Here is a 15,786-nt window from a genome sequence, read left to right as displayed (position 1 = left end):
GGGAGGGAGACAGAGGGAGGGAGGGAGACAAACACAGTGAGTGAGACAGAGGGAGAGAGAGAGATAGAGGGAGGGAGAGAGAGAGGGAGGGAGAGGGAGGGAGACAGGGAGAGGGAAGGAGAGAGAGGTAGAGGGAGGGAGACAGAGAGAGAGGGAGACACACAGAGTGAGTGAGACAGAGGGAGGGAGGGAGACAGAGGGAGGGAGGGAGACAAGAGGGAGGGAAACAAGAGGGAGGGAGACAGGAGGGAGGCAGAGAGACAGAGACAGAGGGAGGGAGACAGAGAGACACAGAGGGAGGGAGACACAGAGAGAGGGAGACACAGAGGGAGGGAGACACAGAGTGAGGGAGACACACAGAGGGAGGGAGATACAGAGGGAGGGAGACACAGAGTGAGGGAGACACAGAGGGAGGGAGAGGGAGGGAGACACAGAGGGAGGGAGATGCAGAGGGAGGGAGACACAGAGGCAGAGGTAGGGAGACACAGAGGGAGGGAGACACGGAGAGAGGGAGACACAGAGAGAGGGAGACAGAGAGAGAGAGGGAGGGAGACACAGAGAAAGGGAGAGAGAGAGAGAGAGAGAGAGGGAGGGAGACACTGAGAGAGGGAGAGAGAGAGAGAGGGGGAGGGAGACGGAGAGAGGGAGAGGGAAGGAGAGAGGTAGATGGAAGGAGAGAGAGAGAGAGGGAGACAGAGAGAGAGGGAGACAGAGAGAGAGGGAGACAGAGAGAGAGGGGGAGACAAAGAGAGAGAGGGAGACAAAGAGAGAGAGGGAGACAGAGTGAGGCAGGGAGATAGAGGGAGGGAGGGAGGGAGACAGAGGGAGGGAGGGAGGGAGACAGAGGGAGGGAGGGAGACAAGAGGGAGTGAGGGAGACAAGAGGGAGGGAGACGGGAGGGAGACAAGAGGGAGGGAGGGAGGGAGACAAGAGGGAGGGAGATGGAGAGAGAGAGGGAGGGAGACAGAAAGAGAGAGGGAGGGAGACAGAAAGAGAGGGAGGGAGACAAGAGAGAGGGAGGGAGACAAGAGAGAGGGTGGGACTGAGACGAGAGGGAGGGAGACAGACAGGGAGGGAGACAGAGAGAAAGGGAGACAGAGAGAAAGGGAGACAGAGGGAGAGAGAGAGACAGAGAGGGAGACAGAGAGAGAGAGAGATAGCTAGAGAGAGAGGGAGACAGAGAGAGGGAGAGTGATAGAGAGAGAGAGTGATAGAGGGAGGGAGGGAGACAGAGCGATAGATAGATAGATAGATAGATAGATAGATAGATAGATAGATAGATAGATAGATAGATAGATAGATAGATAGATAGATAGATAGATAGATAGATAGATAGATAGATAGATAGATAGATAGATAGATAGATAGATAGATAGATAGATAGATAGATAGATAGATAGATAGATATGTGTGTATGCCGGGTCTGGTGGCTCAGTGGACGAAGGCGTCCGCTGCAGGGGCCTGTGTTCAACCTCATGGTCACAGTTTTTTTTTTTACTCTAGCCCCGCCCCCTCCCCCAATGCCCCCGCCCCCACCGGTGTGGCCCTCGGCCACAAGCCACACTGTAAATTTGGCCCCCGAGAGAAAGTTTGTGAGTACCCATGCTCTAGATAATCCTCAAGAACCGAAGGACGGAAGCAGGGAAACAAAATGCGACATCTTGAGAGGTTATCTCGCTGAGTAAAATTGCTGAGCAGAATTACAGAGCCGAGTCAGGAATAATGAAAAAGATAACGAAAATAAGAGTGCGCTCAGTAGATAAGGCACTTTGTAAAGTTAATCGTCCCTTTTTTTGTCGAGAAACACTTTTTCATTTGTTTTGTACTGCTTTTTATGTTGGCTTATATGGGGAAAGAATTCCTCATCCTGAATTGAAGTCTCTGCTTTCTCTTTTATTTCATAGACACAGAGGGTGACATGATTTATTTCAAATTGCATCCTACCTAACAGAAGACATTACTCTCACAGTAAGGGGGAAATGACAGAACGATACAAAGCATGAGGGGGATTATTCACAATTTAAGCCTCTAGACCAAAAACCTTGTTGGCTGCATTGGAAGGTTGGTTACGGGATAGCAACACTTGTGTGCGCCTATTATCGAGATGAAGCTTGGTCAATTTATAGATAAACTCGGGCCTGACGTTCTCTGCCATCCCAAAATTGCTAGAAAACAGACGTGAATCTCTTCGTGCTGGATAAGATGCCCCGTCAGTGAAACTGCTCACGACTCCTGTGATTTTGCATTTCATAAAATGTTGCTTCTTCCTAGGTGACCTGGATCTAGAATCGGTTAGCTGGTTCTTGATTCCTATTTGGAAAACAACTTTCTAGGATTTTTTTTTTAAACAAGTTTATTTAAGTTTTATACACAGAGTGCGAATTAGCCTCAGACTTTCATTATACATGGATTGCAGTGCTAGAAAATCATATATTGATGAAAAGGCAACAGATGAAGGTACTTGTACATATACCTTCCAGCTCAACATACCTGCCGCAGTTTCTGGATTTTGGTGTCGTCCTGCCACCACCGCCAGCAGAGTCACGCAGGGGTTTTCTTCAGTCCTGGTCCCGGTCCCGGCCACGAGAGGAGGCTGGTTGGGAACTACAAGTCCCAGCAGACCTAGCGGTGCGCACGCCGCCCACACCCACTGCAAGCACCTGGAGGCGCTTAAAAAGAGCACAGCCCTCCCGCAGTGCGGGACCTCAACATACCTGCCGCAGTTTCTGGATTTTGGTGTCCTCCTGCCGCCACCGACAGCAGAGTCACGCAGGGGTTTTCTTCAGTCCTGGTCCAGGTCTCGGCCACGAGAGGAGGCCGGTTGGGAACTACAAGTCCCAGCAGACCTAGCGGTGCTCACGCCACCCATTCCCCTTGCAAGCGCCTTGAGGCGCTTTAAAACAACACGGCCCTTCCGCAGTGTGGGAGCTCAACATACCTGCCACAGTTTCTGGATTTTGATGTCCTCCTGCCGCCACCGCCAGCAGAGTCATGCAGGGGTTTTCTTCAGTCCTGGTCCCAGTTCCGGCCACGAGAGGAGGCCGGTTGGGAACTCCAAGTCCCAGCAGACCTAGCGGTGCTCACTCTGCCCACGCCCCCTGCAAGCGCCTGGAGGCGCTTAAAAAGAACACAACCCTTCCGCAGCGCGGGACGCACTCGGCATGCCCGGGCGCTGCCCAGACAAAGCCCGGGCCAAGGGCGGGCCCGTCCACGCCCATCAGAGCCCGAAGGAGGCCGGGCAGGGTTACAACATTGATCGGGTTAGCTGGAAAATCTACCGCTGGAACCATAAACGACAAGGTACTGTTGAAGAGTTGCCCTGACTCAGTGGGGGGTGTACTGCATTGAACTACGAGTCTCAAACATGAGTAAAAAGTCAACTGGACAGGGGGTCGTGGGGACTTTGGACGCCTTCCTGAAAAGGGCTAAATCTGTCCTAACACACGAGATCGAACTCACTGAAAGGAGGCTTTCCTTGGATCTCCAGTGCCCATCTATGCGAAAATCCCTGCCCTCTACCCCGTTACCTCCTCCTCCTAGTGGGTTGGAGACCGAGGAGATCGAGGAGATCTCTCTCCTCTCAAATGGTTTAGCTGGTATGGGTTCGGGGACAACAGGTCTGACGGTACCGGCAATTAGTGAGATTACGCCTGGGCCTTCAGTTACAACTAGGGGTCAGAAGGCTAAGACTGCGCAGGGTCATATCCTTGCACCTCCATCTAAGAAAAGCAAAGGGAAGGGTAGTCACAAACCAGCCCAGCCTATGCGGAAACACACAGGTCGGAAACCCTCCCAGTCCCTCACTGAGCACAATCAAGGCAAATCTCCGGCCCTGAATGCGGGGGCCACCGTGGAATCCTCAATTAACCCAACAAATGAGGATTCTCCCTGCAAAATGAAATTAATGTTATCTCATCTTCCTGATCCCATAATTCAAAAACTTACCCGTATTGAAGCCAGGCTAGCTAACCTGGAAACAATTTTATTGATCCCCTTGCAATTACCATTGGTGAATCCTGGGAGGAGGGTTGAGGGTATTTCAGTTAGCAATCAGTCAGGGCGCAGCGGCCCTGATAAGGGTCAATGTGATAAGGGTAAACCAAATTCCAATCCAGGCTCCTCTGTTAGGCCCAAGCCAGGTCCTAGCAATAAGGAGAGTGGAAGTGTAGTGCCCCCTATTTCTATGGGTGGTGCCTCACAATGTCATGTCTTACCCTTACAGGGATCACCTAGCAACAACACAAGCAGGGATAACTGTACACAACCTGGGAGTGGCCAGCCCCTAAACCCGACGAGGAGAAAGTCCCCTGTTTGCGAGGCCACCCAGAACTCAGCTAGAAATTTACATCTACCCCCAGAAGCGACGCCATATACTGTGGTGCTGGCAAACATTCCCATGCTGCCAGCTAGTAATAATGAGCATTGGTCTACTCTGCAGAACAAATCTCTCCATTTCCTTAGTGCCAGGACTGGGATCAATATACATTTTTTATACTCAGAATATAAGATGGCACGCAGAATTGGCTGAGTGGGCCGCTCTAGGAAGCTACTTAAAGGGGATTGTATTGTTATATCATTTAGGTCCCCAGATTTTGTTCATTTAATCCTGGATAGGGCGGGCAATGGGCCAGTTAGATCATACGAGCCAGCCATATTACCCTTGGGGCACTTCTACCCGCCATCTTCTTATCCACTATCAACCAATTCATGGCATTCCTCTAGGGAGAAGGAGCATACCTACGGTAGCCACCCAAGATATACTGTTCCAACTAGTAATCGTTTTGACATCTTTAGCACTCTGGATGATATTGATTGACAACCACATGTGAGGAAGCATTGTAGTATTAGTGGTGGGCAAATAAGGCAGTTGGGAGATAGGGTGATAATGCATGCAAACAGGCCTTACACTTTAGCAGAGGAGCAAAATCCTATACCCTCTGGGAAATGTAAAGTGGCTGAAGCCCATGATAATGTGTCTTCTCCAGGGGCAGTGATCCCACCCACGGATTCTTTAAATGTCCATATAATCGGGGATGAGGCTAAATTTAATGGTTCCACGCCTTGGGATCAGACGTCATTACAACCCTCACTTAACGTATGGCCCAAAGCGTGGCAGCAGAGAAGTTATGAATCTGGCAATTCGCCTGACACAGGGGTAGACAGCTCCTCCGCTGCTAATATAAATACTGGGTGTAGCCTTTTATCTTGGAATATAGCTGGCCTACGCGACAAGATTAGTAATCCCCTATGGTATGAATATATATTAAAATACTAAATGATCTGCCTATAGGAAACATGGTTGAAGGGCCCCATTCATTTGAACAGCTATAGAACATTTAACACCCAAGCGATAGGGGGTACTCATGGCAGAGCCAAAGGTGGGCTTTGTATATACATATCCAATAAGCTAACCTTTGTTAAAACCGAGTCTCACCTTGTGTCCTCCTATTACCAACTACCAACTTTTTATTCAACTGCCTCTCATTCAATGACATTGGTTAATTTTTATAATAACATTCCACCTGATAGTGCCCCTAAGGTGGTTAATTTACTTTTTAAAGAGTTAAGAACTTTGTGCAATGTAAAGGGCTCTGAAAATATGCTTATTGTCTGTGGGGATTTTAATTGTGCCCTGTGTCCCTTTGAGGAAGACAGAATATGTGGTTTTAACGTGGACGAAGGCTTACCTAACACTCATTTCTGTCACCAAAGCACAGGGGAACTTTTTAATGAACTGGTGTTTAACTTCGACCTAGGTTTTGCCAATGATCTCTGTACTAGACCTGTTCTGATGCCGCAGACTTTTAATGGCAGAGGCCTTTGTTACACAATAGATTATATTTTGTTATCAAACATGTTTGCCTCTAGACTACTCACTTTTTCAGTAGATACAAACTCAGTGAGTAATCACTTTCCTTTAAGTATCACAATGACTCTTCCCGAGAGTAGTCAGGGAAGAAACAAACAGTTGGTAGACGAGGCTTTGGCTAATTTAAAACTTGTCAATGTCAATGATTACACACTTCGTTGGAATATGATGGATCCTGAGGAAGTAAACAATTCACTAATTGTAAGCTGTAGATCGGCTTTCGATACTTTTCTGAATTAATTAGCGTCCCCGGAAAGTATATTGTCCTCATTCAAAGATGTAGCAGCTGCGGTACGGGAAGTAATGTTTAAACGAGGGGGCAAAAGTCTGCTCCCCAGCGGTGGTTTGATGTAATCTGTACTCGCGCCCAGCCTCACCTGAAACAGGAGCTGCATAGCACTCCAAGGAATATCACCAATTTTAGACGTGCCAGAAAGAACTATAGATCCGCTCTTCAGGAAAGGAAGAATGCCCTTAGAAAAGAAGCATGGGAGATGCTTTCAGAGGCTGCACATTCGAAAGACAGTGCCGCCTTTTGGAAAGCAGTTAAAACACCGTTCCTGACTCCGGCCGGGGGTCCAACTGTCGAAGTAGCCGTACCAGAGGGTCAATGGGTCAAACATTTCTCTAATATATACAATGGAACAAGCACCGGCAATGGCCAGGATAGTGAAACCCCAGGAATTACTAATCAGCCATTAGATCTACACTTTGATATTGATGAAGTGAGCAGGGCACGGTCCTTAAGTGCAGGTGGGAAGGCCGAAGGGATTCCCGTGGACTTTTTAAAGTCCAATGTCACACTGTGGGTACCAATAATCACACAAATAATCAATGCAAGTTGTGAGGTTACTTTTCCACCAACCTGGGTGGAATCTACCATCGTCCCCATATTTAAAAAGGGGGACTGCCAGGATCCGACCTGCTACAGGCCCATTTCTTTATTAGATTAATCGCTTCAGGAGGTGTTATATGTAAGTATAGCAGGGCTAGAGATGATGAAGAGCTCCTGAAATCTTCAGTAGCAAGGTATATGTCCTTAGAAGATGTACAACTTCCGCCATCTTATCTGCCATCTAGTTACCTTCTGAAGAATATTAGCCGTTGGTAAAGAGGATTGTTGTTTCCACTAAGAGCGGGTACTATGAAATATATGCTCTGTTTCCGCCTAGGATTTAATGCTAAGCTAGATCAAATGTTATGCCCATGTGATAACCTTAGTAAACAAACAATGCCACATTTTCTATTTTTCTGTAATTTCTATCAAATGTACATAACATTGTTTTTGATTCCTTTTTTAGGCGCGCACTGTATATGTTATTTCCCCTTTAGGATCACATGAAATCGAAGCATTTTGAAATGAACAAATGTAACCAACTGCACTTTATAGCTATATTGTAATGCCATTTTGTATTTATTGGACTTTTATGGGCACTGTTTTGTACGATGCTGTTATTATACCGATCTTATGTATTTTAATATTGATTTATTTTGACCTGTGCTTTTATGGATACATTTTGGAATCCGAATAAAGATTAATTATTATTATTATTTATTAGATTCCATGACCAAGGTTGTGGGACATATCATCTTGGAACGCCTACAGCTTTGGGCAGAGGAAAATCAAATATTATCAGATATCCAATATGGTTTCCCAGAAGGATTAGGGACCGTGGAACAGAGCTTAAATTTAGGATCCTTAGGGGAAGCACACCAGGGCCAAAAAGGGAAACTTGTATTTAATCTTTGTCGACCTCTCAGCAGCGTTTGACTGCATTAGGCATTCAAAGCTTTGGGAAATCTTAGCATCGCTGGAGGTCGACAGAAATATAATTCACTTTATCCGCCACCTTTACAACGGAGCAAAGTCACGCGTGCGATTTGGTGTGGGAGGAGAACGTACTGCCTCTTTCCCCATTAGAAGGGGGGTTTGGCAAGGATGTATCCTAGCCGCCTTCCTTTTTAACCTTTACATTAATGGGCTAGGACAGGCACTCCTTAAAGACGCCCACGACTTCCCACAAATAAGCAATCGCCCCATTCCAGTCTTGTTATATGCGTACGACGATGTGATCATGTCTCGCACCCAGATTGGCCTACAAAAGTCCCTAAATTTTTTTATAATTTTATGAAGGACTTGGATCTCAGAGTTAATATTTCAAAAACATACACAATGAGATATGGCCATGGGATTCAGAGATACAGGGACATTTTTGTGGAGGGAAATCTGATTGCCACCTCTAACAGCTTTTCATACTTAGGCATTTTGTTTAGCCATAATGACACCTGGGCCCAAGCGGTTGCCGCTGAAAAGCTGGCACTAACTAGAACGACGTCTGCCTTAGCCAGCTTTGCAAAAAAACTGGGAAGTAAACCACCTCTGGAACGCTTAAAAATGTATAAAGCAAAATGCGTTACAACTGTTACTTATGGGGCTGGGATTTGGGGTTTTGCGAACACTAACTCAACTCAACTAGTTGAAAATTCTTTCTTAAAATATATTTTGTCAGCATCTTCTAGTACCTCCACTTATGTTACTCATGCTGAATTGGGTCTTCTACACATATCCGACCTCATGAAAGTAGAGCCAATCCTTTTGAGGCATAGGATTTGGTCATGTGATGAGATTACACTTAATAGGGACTTACTACAGGATAGTCTCAGGCTGGATGGTGCACTAAGGATACCCTGGGTTAAATTTATCCAAGATTTCACAAAAGTTATGGGCAACCCATAATATTTTACTGACCCTAGCACCATCACCATGGTCTCCAGGAAAAATCTTAGAATAGAGGCCCTTTCATTTCTGGAATGCCTAAGATTATCGGGGGAAATCACCGAGCCTAGCGTTTTGCAGCACCAGATGGTTCTTACAACTTTTAGCTTGCAGCCGTACCTAGTTTTTGTACCGGGTGTCTATGACAGGTTTTTATTACTAAGATTCAGACTGGGGATAATACATAGACTTGTCTCTTTCCCCACCCCGAACAATTGGGCAAACGAGTTACAACCATGTCCATGCGATAACTCGTCGCCTCAATCGTCTTTAAACATTGCTTTATGTTGCAAATTCTATTTGGAGGTAAGAAAGATCTGGATCTTACCGATTTTACAGAAGTGAGGATTGAGACAATGCCGCCCTGCTGTTATGAAGCTCCAGTTCCTAGAAAAGGAACATGTTGCCTGGAGGTTATCCATGTTTTTAAAAAACATCCTCCATCAGAGAAAGAGTATCGTTATCTAGGATTGAGGTAATGGCCCTTTTTATATGCACTCTTTACTAACTCTTATTAGTTTTTAAATATGAGATATGTTTTTAATGAAATACTTTTTATCCTGATAATGTACCTAAATTCCTTGATGAAATTTTCTTGTATTAATTATGTATTTTATCTGTGCTTTTTATGATTGCTGTATCTCAATCGAAATAAAGCAATCCCGTCTGTGCCCGTCCGCGCCTGGACCGCGCCCAGCGCCAAAACCCCTGGACCCTGCACCTGCCGCAACGCCAGACTCCGTTACGACGCTACCACCCTCCACGCTCTCAACACTGACCGAGACCACCGCTGCTTCCAGGCCACCCCGCAACGCACCCACGGACGCTTCTCCTGCCACACCTGCAACTTCACATGCGCCAGAACTACCAAACCTCCAAGGACCGGACCCAACCACCTCCGCTGCATACTCCTCAACACCCGCTCCGCACGCAAACACGCCGTCGAGCTCTGGGACCTGCTCGACAGCTCCGCCCCAGACGTCGCCTTCCTGACCGAGACCTGGTGGAACGACTCCTCGGCACCTGACATCGCCATAGCCATCCCGGACGGCTACAAGACCTCCCGCAGAGACCGCACCAATGGAATTGGAGGAGGAATACCCATCGCCCACAAGTCCACCCTCCAGGTCCACACCCTCGCTGACGACTCCCTCAACTCCGCTGAACACCTTCACTTCCGGATCCACACCGACCCCAACACCACCCTCAGAGGAACACTCGTCTACAGACCTCCTGGACCCCGGGCCCTCTTCAGCGGTTCCATCGCTGACCTCGCCAGCACCCACGCGCTCGCCTCCACGGACTACATCCTCCTCGGGGACCTGAACTTCCACCTCAAGAACAACAAAGACGCCAACTCCGCCACCCTGATCGCCAACCTCGCCAACCTCGGCTTCTGACAACTCGTCACTGAACCCACCCACGCCGCCGGCCTCACGTTCAACCCCGTCTTCTCCACAAGCACCCACATCACCTTCAACCACACCACCGAACTCCATTGGACCGACCACCGATGCATCCACTTCACCTTCAAGAAACCAACCACGGGCCACCGCACCCAACAGCTGCCTCGTTGCTGCTGGAGCAAAGTCACCAAAGACCAGCTGACCTCCACCCTCGCCCAGAACCCACCCACCGACAGACGCCGCCGCCCGAAACTTCAGACAGTGGATAGATGACAGCGCCAACACCCTCGCCCCGCTCAAGAAACCCTCCATCAACCACCCCAGAAAGAAAGCTGCCTGGTTCATCGAAGAACTCCAGACCTCCAAACGTACATGCCGGAAGCTGGAGAAGAAATGGCTCCACGACCACACACCAGACAGCCACGCAGCCCACAAGGACGCCATCCGCAGACATCACCACCTCATCAGAACAGCCAAGAGATCATCCTTCAAAGCTCGACTGAACAACAATGCACATGACAGCAAAGAACTTTTCAACATAGTGAAGGAACTCTCCAACCCCAGAACCAACACCAACGACATCCAGCCATTGCAAGATTTGTGCGACTCACTGACCACCTTCTTCCATCGCAAGATCGCCGACATCCACGACAGATTCACCACCTTATCCGCCTCGACTGTAACAGACCCCACCCCGGACGCCACCTGCACCAACCAGCTGACCTCCTGGTCCCACGTCAACGACGACGAGACACACAAGGTCATGAACTCCATCCACTCAGGATCTCCGTCAGACCCCTGCCCACACCACGTTTTCAACAAAGCTGACGCAACCATCGAACCCCAACTAAGGAAGGTCATCAACATCTCCTTCGACACAGCGACATTCCCAGAAAGCTGGAAGCACGCCGAAATCAACGCCCTCCTCTAAAAGCCCAAGGCAGACCCCAAAGACCTCAAGAACTTCCGGCCCATCTCCCTGCTCCCCTTCCCAGCGAAGGTCATTGAGAAAATCGCCAACATACAGCTGACCCGCCACCTCGAGGACAACAACATCCTAGACCCATCCCAGTCCGGATTCAGATGAAACCACAGCACCGAGACAGCCCTCATCGCCGCCACAGATGACATCAGGGACCAACTAGACAACGGCGAAACCTCAGCCCTTATCCTCCTGGACCTGTCAGCCGCCTTCGACACGGTCTGCCACCGCACAGTAAGAACACGCCTCCGAGAAGCCGGAATCCAGAAGAAGGCCCTGGACTGGACCACGTCCCTCCTCTCCGGCAGAACCCAGAGAGTCCGCCTCCCACCCTTCCGATCCGAAGCCACTGACGTCCTCTGCGGCGTACCCCAGGGCTCATCCCTCAGCCCGACCCTGTTCAACATCTACATGGTCCCCCTCACACAAGTGGCCCGCCAGCACGACCTAAAAATCATCTACGACACCCAGCTCATCCTCTCCCTCACCACTAACCTGCACACCACCAAAACCAACCTCCACGAGGGAATGAAGGCCGTCGCCGAGTGGATGAGGAGCTGCCGTCTGAAACTGAACTCGGACAAGACAGAGGTCCTCATCCTAGACCCCACCCCCTCTGCGTGGGACGACTCCTGGTGGCCAACCACACTGGGAACAGCTCCAACACCCAAGGACCACACACGCAACCTAGGATTCATTCTCGACTCCTCCCTCTTCATGTCAAAGCAGCTCAACGCCATCTCCTCCTCCTGCTCCAACACCATCCGCATGCTTCGCAGGATTTACAAGTGGATCCCGACCGAAACCAGAAGAACGGTGACCCAAGCCCTCGCCAGCAGCAGGATGGACTACGGCAATGCACTTTACGCAGGAATCCTGGCCAAACACCTGCGAAGACTACAATGCATCCAAAACGCCTCCGCCCGACTGATCCTCAATGTCCCTCGCCGCAGCCACATCACCTCCCACCTAAGAGACCTGCACTGGCTCCCGGTCAACAAGAGGATCACCTTCAAGCTCCTCACCCACGCACACAAAGAACTTCACAACACCGGACCAGCCTACCTGAACAACAGACTCAACTTCTACACCCCCGCCCGCCAGCTCCGCTCTGCCAGCCTCACCCTCGCCGCCGTCTCGCGCATCCAACGAACAACCTCCGGCGGCAGATCCTTCTCCTTCCTCGCCGCCAAGACCTGCTCACCTTCACCTGCGCGCTGTGTCACCTTCCACCCATCTGCGGCAGACCCAAGACCTGCTCACCTTCAGAAGGCTCCTCAAGACCTGCTCACCTTCAGAAGGCTCCTCAAGACCTGGCTCTTGGAACAGTAGCAGCATCCCCCCCCTCCAGCGCCTTGAGAGCCTCACGGGTAAGTAGCGCGCTCTACAAGTTCACTGATTGATTGATTGATTGAAGCTATATTCTGATTCTGATTCATATACTTTCCAGGCCCTTAATACCCTTCTTATTGTGTACTCCACAGGTCAAACTTATCAATGTTTTCTAATTATCATCTATTGTATGCGCTTTTTCTGGGGACGTAATGTGTTGTTGAGAACCGCTGAATATTTCTGATATTGTGGCTGGATCTCAGCCAAGACCTGTGAGTTTTTCCTGTGTGTGATGAATGGCCGCCGAACTCTTTTAAACTTATATTACCTCCTCGTCTGTCTTCCTGTCTCAGTTTTACCAGCATGAGCAATCCTTCTGTGGGAAACAGAACGAGCCGAATGAAAAAAGTTACCCCAATATGACGGGGGCCTACCCGGGGACATGGCTATCAGGGCACAGATAGGGAAGCTGCGCACTGCTGCCCCTTTATCCGTCGCTGATCCTGTACACCACAACCCATCCATCTGCAGTCACTACCCATGCTACATTGTCCCCGGGATCGCCCTGCACTTGCGCTGTTTTCGTGGAGCCGCTAGGTGTCAGCAATCGGAACACCACTTGCCTCTGAGATGGGGCGGCGGTGGAGGCATATGGGCCCTAGCCAGTCGCGTGATCGACCGAGGAAGTGGAGGTGCAGCTAGTGGGGGGCTCTGTGGCAGGGTGTCTCCCTGTGGCTCCGGTGCGCTGGATGCCCTCATCTCCAACTCCTACTGTCCTTATCCTGGGGAACTAATACTGCAGAGGGGCCGTTTGCTCTCATTGTCTCCCCGGCACAGCACTTGGACAAGGACTGTGATGCCGCCACACCATCGGTCCCCCACCCCCCATTATTCAACATGCGTTAGCTGCTGAGAATCTGGAGGCAGACGGTGTGCGGGACGCGGGTGGGCCTGGGTGCATGCGACTATCCCAGATCCCAGGCAGAGGCATATGCAGAGACTGGAACCTGCTACGTGTTGCGGTCACATCAATTACAGGGGGCTGAACAGCCTTGGCGGGATCTGACTGCCGTGCCATGATAAAGTTACATTCACTGCTATCCTGCTTTGCATGGCGGCCCATGGCCTTCCCTAGATGAATTTACAAGAGTCTGATTTGGCAACTGAACTGTTTGCAGCTTCCTGGGGCTCGGATCAGAACAGGACCCAATCACTGTGTTGCCACGGGCTGAGACCTGGGAGACTGTTTGCTTGGTGTCATTAGCTTTATGTTATGTTATGTTATATTATGTTAAAAATACTTGTTAAGCGCACTTACACCAAGCAGTTTCATGGTGCTGAGAGCGGGAGGGGTGACAGTGACACAATAACATACCCATTACGCATATGCCTGAGAGAACAGCAAGGTCTTGAGAAGTGTTCTTGTTAAGACATGTCAGCCCTAGTTAGGTCTACCCCTTTTTTTGCCCTTGTCGCCTCATTTTTGCTGCCATCTTTTTGTTGGCCCTAGGTCTCTGAGCGCCTTACCACTGCTAAACAGTGCTGAGATGCAGGTGCTCTCTCCTACCAACATGGCTGCCACAGACCCCTGCTACTGCGGAGTGGCCATTGCATACACACACTAGTGGTTAGGAGCAGGCTGGGACATCTTGATACAGTATCTTTTCCATCCCGCCGCTTTGTCCCATAGACTGTTATGTGGAAGCTCCTAGAACCTTCCAGACCTGGGAGGGATTATGCTTTGCCGCCTTTGCAGGAGGGTCACCTGACCTGGGGGTATAAGAGGAAAGGAGGGATACCTGATTAGTCAGTTGGGGCACCATGGGACCTGGGGGAACCTCTGCTGGAGCGTAGGCGTTTGGGCCTAGGGGAGAAACCTACACTACTGGGACTGACTGAGTCTAGGCCCTGCTGTACCCAAGTTAGATGAGGGACTCTGCCTGCCTGCTAATCTTGCCTGGTGAGGGGGCAACCCAGGGGACCATCTCCACCCCCTTCTCACCCTAATAAGCCTTCCAGGGGAACCTGCCATCTTCTTTCCCCCTAAGACAAGTGCTGACCTAGATTGTCGCGGTGGGCCCTCCAAGAACTGCAGGTAAAGCGCTGTGATTCCCAAGCGCTGTGCTGCCAGAACTGTGCCCCTGAGAGAGAAGCTGTCTGCTGTTGCGCGCTGTGTCACCTTTCAGCACTACTTCACTGCCCCATCCCTGAGCGCTGTACCTTCCAGGCGCCGCACTTTGCAAGCGCTGTGTCGACCCATCGCTGTGCCTTCGAGCGCTGTGACCCCCAAGCGCTGTGTCAACCCAGCACTGTGCCTTCGAGCGCTGTGACCCACAAGCGCTGTGTCAACCACGCGCCGTGCCCTCGAGGAGCTGGGTACGTACGCACTTAAAGCCCTGTTCACCGCCGCCGCCCGGGGCCCTGCGACCTAGCGCTGTGGAGACCCGAGAACCCTGCCCCGCTAACCGAAACTTACTTCTGCACCACCATCACCGCTGCGGCCCGGGACCCACCTACTGGCGCCGTGCGGCTGAGAGAGAGCCCGCCGGGGGTAAGGGGAAGTTTGCCGCCGCGGCCCCAGCGCCTGCTGCCCCGGCGCTGCATTGCCCAAGATCCACCGCTGCGGCCCCCGAAGCCTGAGAGGGCCGCCGTGGTAACAAGCGAGGCCACACCAGGCTGAAGAGTGACGTCGTCCTCTCCCCGTGGGAGGCGCGGCCCCATTGGTCCTGGGGCCGTGCCCTCTGAGAGCTGCCCGCGGATTGGCCCCCGTGGTCCTGCCCCCCAGAACGCGGTACACCCACTTGTTCCTGGGCCGAGGGAAGGCCCGGGGACCTACCGAGAGCATCGAAGCGGGTGCTCTGAGGGAAGCGGGAGTCCCCGACCGCACCACCGCTGGGGATGGAGCATCGCACCCCTCGAAGCAGACAGGTAACCTCCCCCGCAGAGATACCGAACTCGGAGGGGGCAGCGGGGCTGCCAAGGGGCATCGCGCGTACAGCGCGGCAAGCCCGTGACCGCCCCTCACATTTGACTGGGCCCCTCAAGTGAGCGAAAGCCTGGGGCCCCCCATTACTCCCGAGGAATACTGCCCGCTAATACCCCCCCACCGAGGGTGGGGCCTCATTGTGTCTTCACCAGGGAAAGGGATTGATGGGTTACGCGCTATGGTTGCTTGACTGAAGGAACTACTACCTTGCCAATGCCAACCCTGGGCCTGTGAATGAATGACCCGTGGTCCTGGGGTTATTGGTGCTAATCACCTGAAGGGGATGTACCCCTGTTTTGAACTGACTGAGTTGAATATTGCCCTGTGGCTACCTGTTGTAACTATTCAAATGAACTTATACCTGTTTTATGCCGCACGGAATCAGTTGTTGCCCTGAAATTCACTGATTTATGCACTGTGATGAATTAACTGTTA

Source organism: Triturus cristatus, chromosome 4_1 (genome assembly GCF_964204655.1).
Source record: "Triturus cristatus chromosome 4_1, aTriCri1.1, whole genome shotgun sequence".
NCBI classification, from domain to species: Eukaryota; Metazoa; Chordata; class Amphibia; order Caudata; family Salamandridae; genus Triturus; species Triturus cristatus.
Note: the sequence above shows the minus strand (reverse complement) of the source record.